The sequence below is a fragment of the Mytilus galloprovincialis genome, chromosome 9 (genome assembly GCF_965363235.1).
Source record: "Mytilus galloprovincialis chromosome 9, xbMytGall1.hap1.1, whole genome shotgun sequence".
Lineage (NCBI taxonomy): Eukaryota > Metazoa > Mollusca > Bivalvia > Mytilida > Mytilidae > Mytilus > Mytilus galloprovincialis.
Genome location: NC_134846.1, coordinates 43883607 through 43899738, shown reverse-complemented (window position 1 = coordinate 43899738; position 16132 = coordinate 43883607). Strand labels below are relative to the sequence as shown.

Sequence of the window (16132 nt, the reverse complement as noted above, 5' to 3'; positions counted from 1 at the left end):
AACCCAAAATAGAAGATGCTACAGCCTACAGCCTTTGTGTCGTTAGACTTCTGCCCCCAAAATGCCTTTGTGCAGTTTTGGCAATGTTACTAAAAACATTGCCATATCGCATGTAATATTTCTTATCAGAAATTAAATCATATTCAAGACACCTGATGATTGCCCTGAGGTTTATAATGTTGTAAGAATCAATTAAGGTATTTAAGACTTCTAAGGTACAGGTAATTAACTATTGTCTACGTGTAAAAATTGATTCTTAATTCGATGAATGTGTCAACATGTGTTTGGTCAGCCTCAGGTCAGTGTGCCAAAATTCAATGTTCAATTTTGCTTTTGAGCAATTCAGTATGCTGTTGAATATTAATCCCCTAAAAAAAATATTTGAAGAAATTTTCTTTTTCTTTTTGAAATCTGAAATGAGAAAAAGTGTAACCCCCACAAATTCTAATTTACCCCCCCCCCCCATTTTTCCAATTTGTTTTCACCTCCCCTTCCCCTTATTCCAAAAGTTTGCAACAATAAGTACTCATTAAAATATTAAAATATAAAATGACATACAGTCATGGTTTAAGTAAATATTTAAAGTAACTTCTAATTTTTTTTTTTTACAGCTAATCATCTCAAGACAATTATCATTTAGTAATACATATTGTCAAGCAGTGTAAGGGAGGTTATCAAACATATATATAACAGAATTCTCTAACCTCCCTTACACTGCTTTTAAATTGTCTAAATTGCCTTTAACCAGAAAAACCTTTGTTTTTCCCCTTTTTTGCCCCTATTTGCTTAATGATTTGAGCCATAACCCCCCATAACCGTCCCTTTGTAATATGGAAACTTGTGGTATAATTTCAGAGAGATTTATATACACGTAAACACAAGTTATTGACTGGAAACTACAAAGATGCTTATTTGGGCCCCTTTTGGCCCTTAACTTATTGAAACCCCCCTTGGAGCAAGAGCCCCAACACTCAATTTCAGCCTTTGCTTTGTAGTAAGAAACCTTGTACATGTAGTATAATTTCTAGAAAAATGCTTGTTTTTGGCCCCTTATTCCTATATGTTCGGAAAAATTAACCCCAAACTGAATCCCAGCCTTCCCTTTGTTGTATGGAACCTTGTGGTACAATGTCAGAGAGATCTATACAGTTACACACAAGTTATTGACCGGAAACTAGAAAAATGCTTGTTTTATTCCTAGGCTGTTTGCCCCATAATCCTTAAAAAAATCCTTAAACATTGTACTACAATTTCAGAGCAATTGAAATACTTATACACAACTTATTGTCCTGAAACTAGATAAATGCTTGTTTTGGACCCCTAATTCCTGAACCTTTGGGACCATAACCCCCCAAAATCAATCCCAACCTTCCTTTAAAGTTTTGTGGTTATAAACAATGTGTTATAATGTTATTGATTTCTATTTACTTATACTAAAGTTATTATTCGGAAACCATCTGTCTTCGGACCAAACTGAGGGCGACGACAACAACGTGATACCAATATACGACCAATTTTTTTTAATTTTTGCGGTCGTATAAAAACATACAGGACTAACAAAGGCCAGAGGCTCCTGACTTGGGACAGACACAAAAATGTGTGTTTAAATAACATGTTTTATGACATCTCAACCCTTCCCTTTAACCAATGTAGAATAAAGAAACACACAGCAATATACACTTTATAAGAAGTCATTGTCAGATGTCAGTATTGGTAACAAAAGAAACTTACTGTACGCAAAATGACAATAATGCATGAATTAACAAAGGACTACTAGCAGTAAGTACTGTAACTGACATGCCAGCTCCAGACCTCAATTAAAATGATTGAAGGCTTATATGTCTTCATCATATGAAACTCAAGCACAATCCCTCCCCTTGGGTTTAGTATCATATATATATATATCATCATAAAATATATGAGAAGAACATAACCCATATCATGCCAACAACTGGTTTTAGAATAAACGCAAAGACCCTATGAGCGAATTAATATGAATATCAAAATATGCCATCCTTAATTCCCCCACAACAGTATCTTGACTACATTCCTTCTGAATAAGCTTTTAAGTCTGTTTAAAGGTTTGGTTAGCTTTTGAGGTGAGTGCCGACATTTTTGTGCTTTTTAAAGAATATAACGATAAAAGATTGTTTGAAATACATGAACAAATAACATGTATGCATGTTGATTTATATTTACGAATGGCGTCCTTTTAAATGTATTGATGATTAAATTTAGTAAGTGTTTTGACTAGTTAAGTTCGTTTCTGTGAGTGTTACATTTTAGGCCATAAAAAAGAATGGGTTTGTTTGCCCTAACCCTACCTACCCAGAAAATAGCTACCTACTCAAAATCTTTTATTGACCTAATGTTAAAATTATTTTTTTATTCAAATAGGCATGACGACTAATAGACATCTGATTTCAAAATACTCTTTTACCCACTATCTCAATGTTTGGTAGTGTTTGGGCAAACTAAAATATTTTTAAGTGTTGCCTTAATGTTGTGTTTCTGTTGTGTAATTGTTCTCCTTTTATATTTGATCAATTCCCTCAGTTTTAGTTTGTAACCCAGATTTGGTTTTTTTTCTATCGATTTCTGAGTTTCGAACAGCAGTATACTACTGTTGCCTTTATTTGTGATATAAAAAACCCTGGTGTTATAATTTTTCAGTATTACAGAGGTTTCTTTCATTTAAATCAAATACGTTGTTGCATACACTAGTTAGCTTATTGAACAAGTTAAGGTATATAAACACCATAAGATGGTGAGTGACAAGGGAACATCTAAAAATGGATAATTAACATTTAATGGGGGGGGGGGGGGGGGGGTAAAGACTGTTCCACAATCAGCATGTGGCTACATTTTCTACATTTACACATGATCAAGTTTAAGATGTTTTTTGATTGGATGCAGCCAGTTACAACTGCAACCAATGAAAATTGTTGCCTCCACCGGAATCTAAAATTCTCTCTTTATCCGCCAAGGATGGAGATGAGGGGAGTGGATCATTACCCTTGGCTAGCAAAGATGAATATCTAAAAGTGCTATTAAATTTATGAATCAGACATTTTGTCAGATGTGGTTTGCTAAGTTTAGTCATAAATTGTAACTCATAACAATACAGAAACAGGTACTCAATAAGTGGTTCACCGTTTATCCCCATGTTAATTCAAATAACTTGATGATATACAGAATCTCCATAGCAAACTTGGCCATTCAGCTTATTTGCGTCATAAATGAACGAGATGTTATAATGTTTTAACTTAAGCAATTTAGCATGGTGCGATGCCCTACTCTTTTTACCTAACGCCATGCCCTCATTTTTGGACGCCCTGCCCTTTTTTCTACATAAATATTTGACACTATGTGCCCTTTAGTATTATCTGGATTCAGTTCAGGATGCGGTATTGCGTTTAATTTAATTTTGGATCTTACGTGTCTTCTGATTGGATGACGTCGTTTTGTTTATCATACGATAGACACAATTTGTCATGTGACCATTTTTTCATGATTTACACCAGTTTAAAATGGAATTTAGAATTAAATTTTAAGAAATAACTGTAATATTATGTCAGTCTATTCGAAATAACATAAAAAATGTGGTACACACTGTTAAATAACCCGCTACACGCATTATTCAGTGTGCACTACCATGACCACATTTTTTATGTTACTTCTTCATAGACAGAAAAAATATTACAGTCATTCCTTAATGAGAATGTGTAACTTTAATACTAGTTTATTTATATGTCCTATTTGAAATAGTTGATGCGCAAAGTGTCCTTTTGGTAAAAAAATTATCATTCCCTTTTAATGTTCTAGATACAAATGTATATAACACTATGTAAGATAATGTATTCATGGCCCATTGTCCCAGCTGAGCTGTCTGGAAAAACAGCAAATCATCAGAGTAATTTCGGACTAATTTTACACAAGCCCGTGGCATGTGGTTTTGAAATTTTTACCAGCCCTAGTCTGATTTTAAAGGCCTCCGACCACAGTATTATTTCAAAGACAGTTAGATACAAATGATAGTTTTATCATCTTGTTAAAAACCTCTCAAAAAGTTGCTCTACTTTCTTTTTCCCATATTAGGCTATTGTGTGAATTTTTCATTATAAAACATGCACAATAAGTAAATTACAAGCAAATTAATATTTGCAATAATTTATTGGTGACAACTGTCATGCATATTCTCAATTAAAGTTCTTTAGTTGGTTATCAAATATAGTACTGCTTTGTGTAACCATATTACATTTAAACAGAATCTAAACATGTAGAAATAGACAATAAAATTGTTTTCGACAAGAATGTCTAAAATCTAGCTATTTTTAGTAACATTGTCATTATGGAAAAACCGTGGAAATGTATGCAAAAGTGGTGATGAGCTGGCCATTTCATTAGTTGACATAGCCTTTACAAAGCTTACCAAAACTTTCTTGAAAACATTAATTTTACAGCGAATCTCTTCTAAGCATGGAAAACCCAGAAATCTTGTTGTTTATGTCCGCATACGACCATATGGGGAAAACCAGAATTGTAGTACCCACGCCCTCTAGCGTTCGGTGAATCATTATCATACGCACGCTTAATGCAATTCATGTGTAGTTTAAAGTCATAGTCATTGAAAGGTTTTATTTCAAAGGGACTGCACTCTAATGATTTTCAATTTTAGGACTTTATTTGAATGGACTGGCACAAATCAAAACATGTAAACAAAAGCACTAATGGGCTTTTTCATAGTGATAAAAACGTTATATAAACAAATTGAAACATGACACACATACTGTGAATAAAGTAAATGTTTTGTATTTTGTCACTTGTGACAGAGACCTATAAATATGTCTAATGGCACTTTAACCCTCTTGCTGCCAGTAGTTTACACATATTTACGGAACATATTATGGTATACCGTTCATCATCCATCGGTTTGTAAATCTATACAACTTATTGCTATTTTTCCGCATTACTGAATATCACACAGGTTCCCGTAAAATTTTGACGTCACAAAACAAAATATCTGACGCCACAATGGAAAAGTGATTGTTGTATGCGTCAAAAGTTCAAGAGGCCGGGTCAGCCGAGATTAGCGTTAAGGTGTATTCTTTGTCAACATCTTTGATATTTACTCAAAAATGATTCAACCATGCATGAAACTTGGGTGAATTGTTTAAATGTCTTATTCAGACTATTGAGTATTGAAAGGGGTTCTGACCCCGGATCCCGCTTACTGTTTTGTCAGATTCCCGTATCCCGCTTACACTATGTACGTCAGCAATTCTATTTTTTTTTGTAATTTCCCGTGTCCCGCTAGACTTCATTTCCCATTTTCATGGCACAATAATTTGATTTTAACGTGTCACGCTTACAAAATATCGGCAATCCCGCATCAGGCTTAGACCCCAATGAGACCCACTTGAAACCCCATATAACTCAGAAATTATATGGGGTTTTATTCCTGTACCAAGTCAGGAAGACAGTTCTTGTTCATTCGTTTTTGATGTGTTTTGTTATTTGATTTTGCCATGTGATTTAATAATGGACTTTCCGATTAGATTTTCCTCTAAGTTCAGTATTTTTGTGATTTTACTTTTTGACATAAGCTCCCTTATTTTATAAATTTTCGTTTTCACTTTTCTGAGTTATTTGGGGTTTTATTCCTACAAAAATGGGAATTTTCCAGTTTTCTTGACAATAACTCAAAAATGCTTTCACATTTTGGTGAATTGTTTATATCTATTGTTGTAACCTCTCATTCCATTTTTATAAATTTTAGATTTTAAGTTTTCCAAGTTATAGGATATTATACCCCAGTATTCATAAAAAAAAATTGTAAGAGTTCCACAAACCATGTGTCTCGCATACTTTTGCTGTTTATCATGTTCATCGCAGACTCCACAAAATTGAGGAAAAGAATCAATAAAATTATTCCTCTTGATACTATCTTTTGATTGTAAAAAGCTGCTGTCTAAGTTTGGTAAAAATCCAGGATAGTTTATGAATCTTATATATGTTTTAAAAACTTTAACTGCAGACTGTATATTATGTAATGTTAACTTGAAGAAAAACTTAGGTCCATTTATAAGTAAAATACAACAGGTACAAAATTTTAACAAAATTTCCTTCTTGATATTTTCCTTTGATCATAAACAAATTTCTATCCAAGTTTGAAACAAATCCAGGATAGTTTAAGAAAATTATTAAAATTTTAAAAACTTTAACCTCAGAGTGAATGTATTGTTTCCTGGCAGAAAAACTAAGTTCATTTATAATTAAAATACGGAAAAAAACAAATGTTCTTTTTTAAAAAAATTACTTCTGGATACTATCTTTTGATCATAAAACAAGCTTCTGTCTAACATGTCTAAGTTTGGTACAAATCCAGGATAGTTTAAGAAAATTATTACTTATTAAAATTTCAAAAACTTTAACCACAGAGTGAAAATTTGTAGACCCTGCCTTCGCTGACGACAACGCTGACAAAATGTAGGATGGCTATGTCTTGCTTAGACTAAAGTCGAAGGCTCAACAAAAAGGGGTGATTTTCAAGTTTCAGACAATATCCCTTAAGTGCTTAGCTCAATGAGCAGTTTTCACAAAACTTTGGTGACTGAATTATATCTATTAGAATAACCTCCGTTTGGATTTTTATAAACTTCTGATATGACATTGAGAAGTTTTAACTTAGTTCTTTGAAAACGTGATAGGCGTATCATGTGCTCATGGTGCAATTATTTATTTAAGGTTGCATTTTGTGTGCCAGAAAACATGACTTAGCTCGAAGTCACATGCCCAACATTGACCTCATTCAATATATAATGTCACACCATAATGACTGTTACATTTTGGAGCCATTGAAGAAAAATGATAACAGTTGTTTACTCTTCAGTCTTTAATTTAAGGTGGTACCATGGGTACCTAACACTACAGGGAGATAACTCTGTAAAATCAACTGAATGTTTTAATTACGTTGTGTTGTTAATGGAATATTAAGCTTCTCAAGGATCAAAATAAGTGTTGGTGAAACTGCTATATAACCAGTGTATTTTTTCTGATATAACGGTTGGTTCAAAATTTTTGAAATTTTTACATTTTTGTTAAAGGATCAAAGTAAATACTTTGACAAAATTTTAAGAAAATTAAACTAGCCAAATTAATTTTAGCGAAAGTGTTGGGTACCACCTTAAAAGTGATACCTACAGCAATGGTGAGGAGTTTACATAAATTAAAGCATAGACATATGTGTCCCTCCAGCACAGCCAGTGTGGACACATGTGACGAGTGATATACTTCAACTTAGATGTGTTACAGTACATGTATTTAACAGTGTTACAGTGAATTTGTATAATCAGTGATTATGTAGAATCCCGGAAATTTTCAGGAATTATGTAAAATCACTGGCTTGTTTAGGGATTATATATAATCTCTAATATTTTCAGGGACTATGTATAATCACTTGAAAAAATGTTAGGATTCTTTATATTAAAACTGAAATGAAGAAATAGTTTTATTTACAAAGAAAATGAATAAAAGTCAAATAGTTTATTCTATTAAATCATAATAAAACATCATAATAAACATAAATTATAAAATGTTCAGCACAATTTATCAAATGATAACCATTCTTTAAAATGTTAAACACAAAATATTAAAATAATAATTCATCCTCAGTCAATATACTTCTTTCAGGTCAATATATCCTTGTATCGACCTCATACAAAGGCTATAATTGATCATAATTGCATGTGTATAATATTAGACACAATACATTGAAATGTTTAACCAAAAGGTTACAAAAACAATCATTTATTTTTTACAAATAAAAATTTAGATGGATCGACCATTGCATATTTGCCCTGATTTTAATAGACATGTTTATTTGCTTCACATCTGTTTTACTACAATATCCACATTTAAAATAAAAAAATCCTTGCGTAAGTTCTCTCAGTTTGAATTTCTTGTTCATTTGAAAAAGAAGGAAAAAAAACCACAAAACACAAAACAGATGTTCCATAATCTTGACCAAAAATAACATGCTCTTTGGATTTTTCAAATAGAACATGAGTATCCATTTGACGCTGGATTTTATTAAACAAAAAATACATGCATGACATGTAAATTTATCAATATAATGGGAATGTTGATATTATTAATTTTGAAGTCTTCATCTTTATCTCAAAACCCTGTGTTGGTTATATCTTTAAGATCACCCTCTGTGTTTAAAAGCAGAATTATATCATCTGGCAAGGTACAGGAAAGGGGGGAAAATGATAATTTGTCTATATTTAAAAAAAATATCAAACAAAGGATACTTAAATTATTGATAATCCCTGAAATCATATTAGGGAATTTGTAGAATAATCATTAAACTATTCCGTGATTATGTAAAATCACTGGTCATTTTCAGGGATTATATATAATTACTAATGACTTCAGGGATTCTACATAATCCCTGATTATACAAATTCACTGTAACATATATTTTTGTGCATTGTCTCAGCTATTACCTCTAATATACTCAGGGGTGTCAGATTGTGAAAATGCTATGTCAGACTGGCACATTTGATCACCTGAAGAAGTAACTTTTTTTGTCTGGGTTGCCCGTGGACAAGTAAAAAATAACTTGACAAAGTTCAATTCAAACAAATATTAAGAATTATTTTTTAAAACGTTTTTTACAATGATATAAAGATATTTAATTTTTTTGTAAAAGAAACCAATGATTACCTTGATATACTTCACCTTAGATGTGTTATAGTATACATTTTTGATCGAGTTAGGCCATTCCAATTGATATTTTATAGTGTGTCCTTAGAAAAGGGAGAAGGTTTGGTTCCATTAAAACGTTTAATCCCCCTGCAATTGTTTGCACCTGTCCTAAGTCAGGATTTTGATGTCAAGTTGTTGTCGTCTGTGTATGTGGTTCATAAGTATTTCTCGTTTCTCGTTTTTTACATAGATAAGACTGTTGATTTTCCCGTTTGAATGGCTTTACTCTAGTAATTTTTGGGGCCCATTATAGCTTGCTGTTTAGTGTGAGCCTAGGCTCCGTGTTGATGACTGTACCTTGAACTATAATGGTTTACTTTTATAAATTGTGACATGGATTGAGAGTTAATGTCTCATTGGCACTCATACCACATCTTCCTATATCTATTTGTACTTTTTCTCAGCTATAACCTCAGACTGGGCTGGGAAAAATATCCCAATCCATGTCCAGATTCATGGATTTGGGAAGGGGGCATGGCTTGCTTATGTTTGGAGTGAAACTTTTATGCATTTATGAACTCACTTATTTCAGATTTCAATTATAATGAAATCATTTAATTTTTAGTGTGTTAACATATAAAGAAAAACCAAAACACACATCAATAGACAAGTCACAAGTCAGTTACCAAATAAATTATTCAAATAGAATTCAGAAAATTCAGCTTTTTTCAAGATCTGGTTTGTAAAATCCAAACACAATTGCCTGAAAAGTATAAACCGTCAAAGTGCATACAGAGTAATAATGCTCAGACTAGTCTATAGGTTAAATAATCTGAATTAAAGATTTAATTGGGGACAATTTAGCCAAACCATAACGTTAGGAAAAGTGTTGCAAGGAATGATATATTCCAAAGCTTAATTCAAACATCTAGGAATTAGAAAATGCCATTTTAACCAATAATTTAGTATTCTTGAAGCAGAAATTAATTGGTATTTCTATTGCAGTTGTTGGAAGACCTAGAGGAGGAAACAGGATTGCTGTAGGGAGAAATAACGTCTGTCTCGTTTGAAAGGTATGTTTTCACTGGCGGCACGTCATTTCATTTCATTTCACGGCTATTGTAAAGAAATATTTTGTTTTGTTTTTATAAGACTGCAAATTTTGAAAAAATTTTCGTCGTATATTGCTATCACGTTGGCGTCGGCGTCGTCGTCGTCGTCGTCGTCCGGCGTCCGAATACTTTTAGTTTTCGCACTCTAACTTTAGTAAAAGTGAATAGAAATCTATGAAATTTTAACACAAGGTTTATGACCATAAAAGGAAGGTTGGTATTGATTTTGGGAGTTTTGGTCCCAACATTTTAGGAATAAGGGGCCAAAAAGGGCCCAAATAAGCATTTTCTTGGTTTTCGCACCATAACTTTAGTTTAAGTTAATAGAAATCTATGAAATTTTGACACAAGGTTTATGACCACAAAAGAAAGATTGGGATTGATTTTGGGAGTTTTGGTTTCAATAGTTTAGGAATAAGGGGCCAATAAAGGGCCCAAATAAGCATTTTTCTTGGTTTTTGCACAATAACCTTAGGTTAAGTAAATAGAAATCTATGAAATTTAAACACAATGTTTATGACCACAAAAGGAAGGTTGGTATTGATTTTGGGAGTTTAGGACCCAACAGTTTAGGAATTAGGGGCCAAAAAGGGACCCAAATAAGCATTTTTCTTGGTTTTCGCACTATAATGTTAGTATAAGTAAATACAAATCTATGAAATTTAAACACAAGGCTTATGACCATAAAAGGAAGGTTGGTATTGATTTTGGGAGTTTTGGTCCCAACATAATAAGGGGCCCAAAGGGTCCAAAATTAAACTTTGTTTGATTTCATCAAAATTGAATAATTGGGGTTCTTTGATATGCCGAATCTAACTGTATATGTAGATTCTCAACTTTTGGTCCCGTTTTCAAATTGGTCTACAGTAAGGTCCAAAGGGTCCAAAATTAAACTTAGTTTGATTTTGACAAAAAATGAATCGGTTGGGTTCTTTGATATGTTGAATCTAAAAATGTACTTAGATTCTTGATTATTGAAGTTTTTTGGTCCAGTTTTCAAATTGGTCTACATTAAGGTCCAAAGGGTCCAAAATTAAACTTTGTTTGATTTCATCAAAAATTGAATCCTTGGGGTTCTTTGATATGCCAAATCTAACTGTGTATGTAGATTCTTCATTTTTGGTCCTGTTTTCAAATTTCAAATTCTACATTAAAGTCCAAAGGGTCCAAAATTAAACTAAGTTTGATTTTAACAAAAATTGAATTCTTGGGCCTCTTTGATATGCTGAATCTAAACATGTACTTAGATTTTTGATTATGGGCCCAGTTTTCAAGTTGGTCCAAATCAGGATCTTAAATTATTATATTAAGTATTGTGCAATAGCAAGTCTTTTCAATTGCACAGTATTGCGCAATGGCAAGAAATATCTAATTGAACAATATTGTGAAATATCAAAAAAAAATTTAATTAGAGTTATCTTTCTTTGTCCAGAATAGTAAGCAAGAAATATCCTATTGCACAAGAATTTTTTTTAATTGGAGTTATCTTTCTTTGTCCAGAATCAACTTAAATCTTTGTTATATACAATATACAATGTATATACACTTTTTACTACCAACTGATAAATTTAAATAATCTTTACCATTCAGTGATAACAAGCAGTTTTTTTACATCTTAATATTTTATGATGTATTTAAATGAGTAGTTATTGTTGCAAACTCCATTAGAAATTTGAATTGATATCAGTTTTGAAAAAGGGAAACGGGGATGTGAAAAAAGGGGGGGGGGGGTTAAATTTTTCTCATTTCAGATTTCATAAATAAAAAGAAAATTTCTTCAAACATTTTTTTGAGAGGATTAATATTCAACAGCATAGTGATTTGCTCAAAGGCAAAAAAAACCTTTTAAGTTCATTAGACCACATTCATTCTGTGTCAGAAACCTATGCTGTGTCAACTATTTAATTTTAGATTTAAAAAGTTTGAAGAAGAAATCTTTAATTGATTTGTAAAATCTTGGCATTTGTTTTGTGTAAAAAAAACCATGTAATGTCAAAAATTTGATCACAATCCAAATTCAGAGCTGTATCATGCTTGAATGTTTTGTCCATACTTGCCCCAACTGTTCAGGGTTCGACCTCTGCGGTCGTATAAAGCTGCGCCCTGCGGAGCACCTGGTTGTAATTTAAAACATCTTAAGATGGATCGGGACTATTTGACTGCGCATAATTTCACGCATGAATTACAATGCATACCAAAAGTATTTGTAGTAAATTCGATATTATTTTTTTAAATATATTGATTGATTAGAAATGTTTAATCATTGTAGTTATGTCACTAAAAGAATATTTTCGTTATTATGTGTATCTTTCAAAGGCTCAAAAATGACATTTCACCCATTTTCACCATTTTCCTGCCAAAATTTGGGTTTTAAGGCAAATATTTTTTTTCCCTTATAAGTGAGCTATGTTTTTTATTTGCTCATTCTTTGAAGGCGTATTTCAGCTTTTTATATTACAGTTAGTGACAAAGTATCATAAAGCGTTTTTTTAATATTCCGATAAAAATATGTCAACACCTCTATTTTCCCCATCATTTCATTGAAAAATGGTCCCTTTTACATACGTGTTTAATAGGTAAAATTTTGAGCTTAAATGGTCAGTGACCCCCTATTTTTTTTTTCGACCAACTTGATTCACTTTCTGTAAAAAATAAAATAACAAAAAATACAGCACTTCTGATAGAAATTTCGAATAGGCCCGAGCCACCTTAAGCTTGATGAGGAATACCAGAGACCTACTTTTTAAAATTTTCAATAGAAATGTTTTGTATTTTTCTGTTTATGAAGGGTTTTGACATTTTAAATATCAATTATATTTGTGTCAGAGGTATTTGTCCTAATTTTATTTTTAAGATAACCAATATTTTTAAGAAACATTAAAAAGTTATGGATGTAAATGATAGATACTCCTTCAAGATATAGTCCAACAATTATATAAAAAAAAATGTTAAATACTACTTTTCATAAAGGGTATGAAACTATAATGCATTTTGAGATTTTAAGATAAACATGGGTTAGCTCTATGAAAGTAAAAAACATGCAATGGTTAGAAAAAGGGCGATATTAAAAGCAACAACTTTATCATTTAATTTCAGCAATTTGATTGAGATAGAGGAGGAATAACTGCTGATGGCGGTTTTTCCTGCCGGTTTTTTGCCTCCAACACAAATATTAGGGCAAAAAGGAAGAGGAACGAAGTTGTTGAAATGTAAGTATTTTATACTTTGATTCTTCCTACACATAAAATCAGACCACAATATGTTTAGGTCTTAAAACAAGATTGCGGTTTATTTATTGTTAATTATGGCATCGACTCTTAATCTTTTAAGGAGAAATGTGTAAATAAGAATGGGAATGACTGCAAAGGTGTGACAATTATATTATGATATTTTCCAATTTAAAAATAACAATGTCCATCATGATATCACATCTTTATTTTAATATTTGTATTACACCATCGAAATTACCGTTACATCTTTTTTTAGTGATTAATAACACTGTGTATCATCGTACAGTGGATATAGGTACTAACCAAGCGGACATGAGCGATTTTGATCTTACACGGTAACAAACAATCTTCGTTTTGTTCACATAATATCAATATGTACTTCAATCTAAACATAATTGCTGTTTTAAGAAATGATTTGGTCGTAGGTTGATGATTAGAGATGTCTCATTATTTTCCCAAAACAAGAGGGATTACTAGTAAAAGCATGGGCAAATACTTGTAAAAGAAGTTGGCTCTCTTCTCATCCGATATAATTCTATATTCATTGCAACTCTCTTTCTGATAGAAGGTCAATGTGTGTGTGTAATAAATATAGCTGTTTCAAGAATTGGCATTGAAATCTTTCATACATATGTTATTATTCGATATTTTATCCCTAAAGAAGCGTTGTGTACGGTGTTTAGCTGACCACATAAATCCTTATGTACGGCGCATAGTTAAGTTGTTGTACACCGTACACAAAAACTTTATTTTCATACTCGTTTATTACCCAAACAGTTTCAAGGAATGAGTAATCACAGGTAGGTTTATCATTGGTAGCTATTACTGTTGCCCTGTATTAGGTTTCTGTCAGATAAAACATGTAAATGTCTCAACAACTGTATCGAAATTGAAAGTGGGTGTTGACTTTCACAACTATTTGCGCATGAACAAGTTTAAAATTGTTCTTATTTGAATATCAAAGTTGTTTTATGAATAGGAAAAAATCGATGCAAAAATTATTTGGGAGCAGGAATTTCAAACGTTGAGAAATGTACATTGAATATTGATAAAGCAAAACAAAGATCTTCGTCACCGTGTAAGGTCAAAATCGATCATGCCCGCTTGGTTAGTACCTATATCCGGTGTACTGATGATACACGGTGAATAATATTTGTTTTAAAATGTACAACACAAAATAAAATTTAATCTTTTTTTTTTAATACATCAAATTAATTATATATTTTTGTGTTTAACGATATGTTGCAGATGTGTTAATAAATACTCATCATTACTATATATATGCATGCATATAGGAAGTTCATATTTCTTGAATCAAAACATGATAAGTCCATTGCCGAACCTGCTTAGTGCGGAAATGCTGAAAAAAAACTGATAAGTTTGTTACCATTCTACACCATGAGGACACAGATTTGAAAAAGGGACATAGATTTGTGACGTCTTTCTTTCAATATAGAATAGGACACAGATCTGTAAAATCAACACAGTCACAGGGCAAAAATTGAAGCCAAATTGAGGCTTACATATATATATATATCCAAGATTGTTGAGCTGATGTTAAGACAAATTATATATGCAGAATGTATTGTCAGCCTTGTAACACCATCACTGCTGGTGATCCGATGGATAAATTTGTTGTAGTAATGTCACTGCTTTAGACGTACTTATAAATTTATTTATTTTTGTGACTGTATCTTGCATTAATTTGTAGGATCCTTTACAATAGATAATTCAGCTGATCTGTAATAATTCCATCTAAATGCCTTATATATCATGTACTGTATTACTGACCAAGAAAGGTAACACCTGGCCACCAAAAGCTGTATTATGAAGCCAAGGTGGCCAAGTGGTCTAGCGTATCTGATACAGTGCAAGGTGATATGGTGTAATGTTATCTCAGTACCATGAGTTTGAATCCCGTCAAGGGAATCTTTAACCAAAAATTTGAAAATTTACATATCTAACATTGTTTGGCTGATGTTTAGATGAATTATGTATATACATGTATATTTAAACAAGTCTAAATTGAAAACAACATCCAAACCTACAATTGCTTTGGATAAACTTTTTTTACATATGAATGTAAAAAATTTCATTGTAGAAGGGTCTAAGTACAGCACAAACAACATTTTCCTAAAGACCAAAAGAGTGAAAAAATATATTTAAACAAAACGCATTTGATGATTGCCAAATAAATTGATCACAAGGTGTAACAAAATGGATTTCCATATTAATTTAAAACCAAGTAGAAAATAAAAAACTATATATAGATATATATATATACATGATGTGTACAAGATGTAAGTTTGTACAAATTATAATTTGTACAGGGTTTTTGTACAAGTTAAAAGTTTTTTGACACACACCTTTTTGCACCAGGTATTAAGGTTTATGTTATAAAATGTATCAGTTTAATGTTTTTAAATTCAATTTGACATACTCCAATCTAACTTTAAGTGCTACTTTCCTTGTCCTCGAACTGGAAATAAGGACACATGAATTATTTAAATTCTAATTTTATTTTTCTCCTCATACCAAATTCATATCCATAAAAAGTCCATTTGTGTTCTTATTATGTTATCTGTTTCAATGCTCAGAGCCTCAGTTTTAGACTGTATCATATAGTTATGAAAATATGACAGAAATATATACAAAACAAAAGACTGTGTGCTTACATCATGCATTTACCTTAAGCGATAAACACTGATAACTTGTACAAAAAATCTGTACAACATTACAACTTGTACACAACATATATATTGGCAGCTACTGCAGAAAGTAAAAATCAGATACTCTCTTCAGAGGATTGTTATTGTAAAACGATTTTAAGCACATTGTAATCATCAGTTAGAATAACTCAATAAGTCTTAAAAGATAAAATTTTATCCTCAGTATGTATAAGCAATGTCTCCAATAAGCTTGAAGATCAGTGCAAGTTGACTATTTTAAAAGAGTGATACTCCTTGAAAATATATATAAATATTTAATTCAACAGTGCATTGTCAGGGCTATCCAATTTATTATATTTTATATCTAGATGCAACCAAATTTGCCCAATCATCTTATTGAGGGGAGAGT

General features: G+C 31.8%; 1 protein-coding gene and 1 long non-coding RNA gene across 2 annotated transcripts in view; one reads left to right on the top strand and one right to left on the bottom strand.

The window, feature by feature from the left end:
• LOC143045061 (nuclear factor NF-kappa-B p105 subunit-like) overlaps positions 1-4571 on the bottom strand; it is a 64851-nt gene extending 60280 nt beyond the window's left edge. Inside the window, exon 1 of the mRNA XM_076217353.1 lies at positions 4433-4571. The gene's annotated coding sequence lies outside the window, so the exon portion shown is untranslated. The remainder of the gene's footprint in view (positions 1-4432) is intronic.
• An 85-nt stretch (positions 4572-4656) lies between these two features.
• LOC143045060 (uncharacterized) lies at positions 4657-16130 on the top strand. The gene is made up of 4 exons (XR_012968854.1): positions 4657-4714; positions 9718-9785; positions 12921-13033; positions 16092-16130. It is a non-coding gene; the product is annotated as an uncharacterized LOC143045060 (long non-coding RNA).
• Positions 16131-16132: the final 2 nt, after the last annotated feature.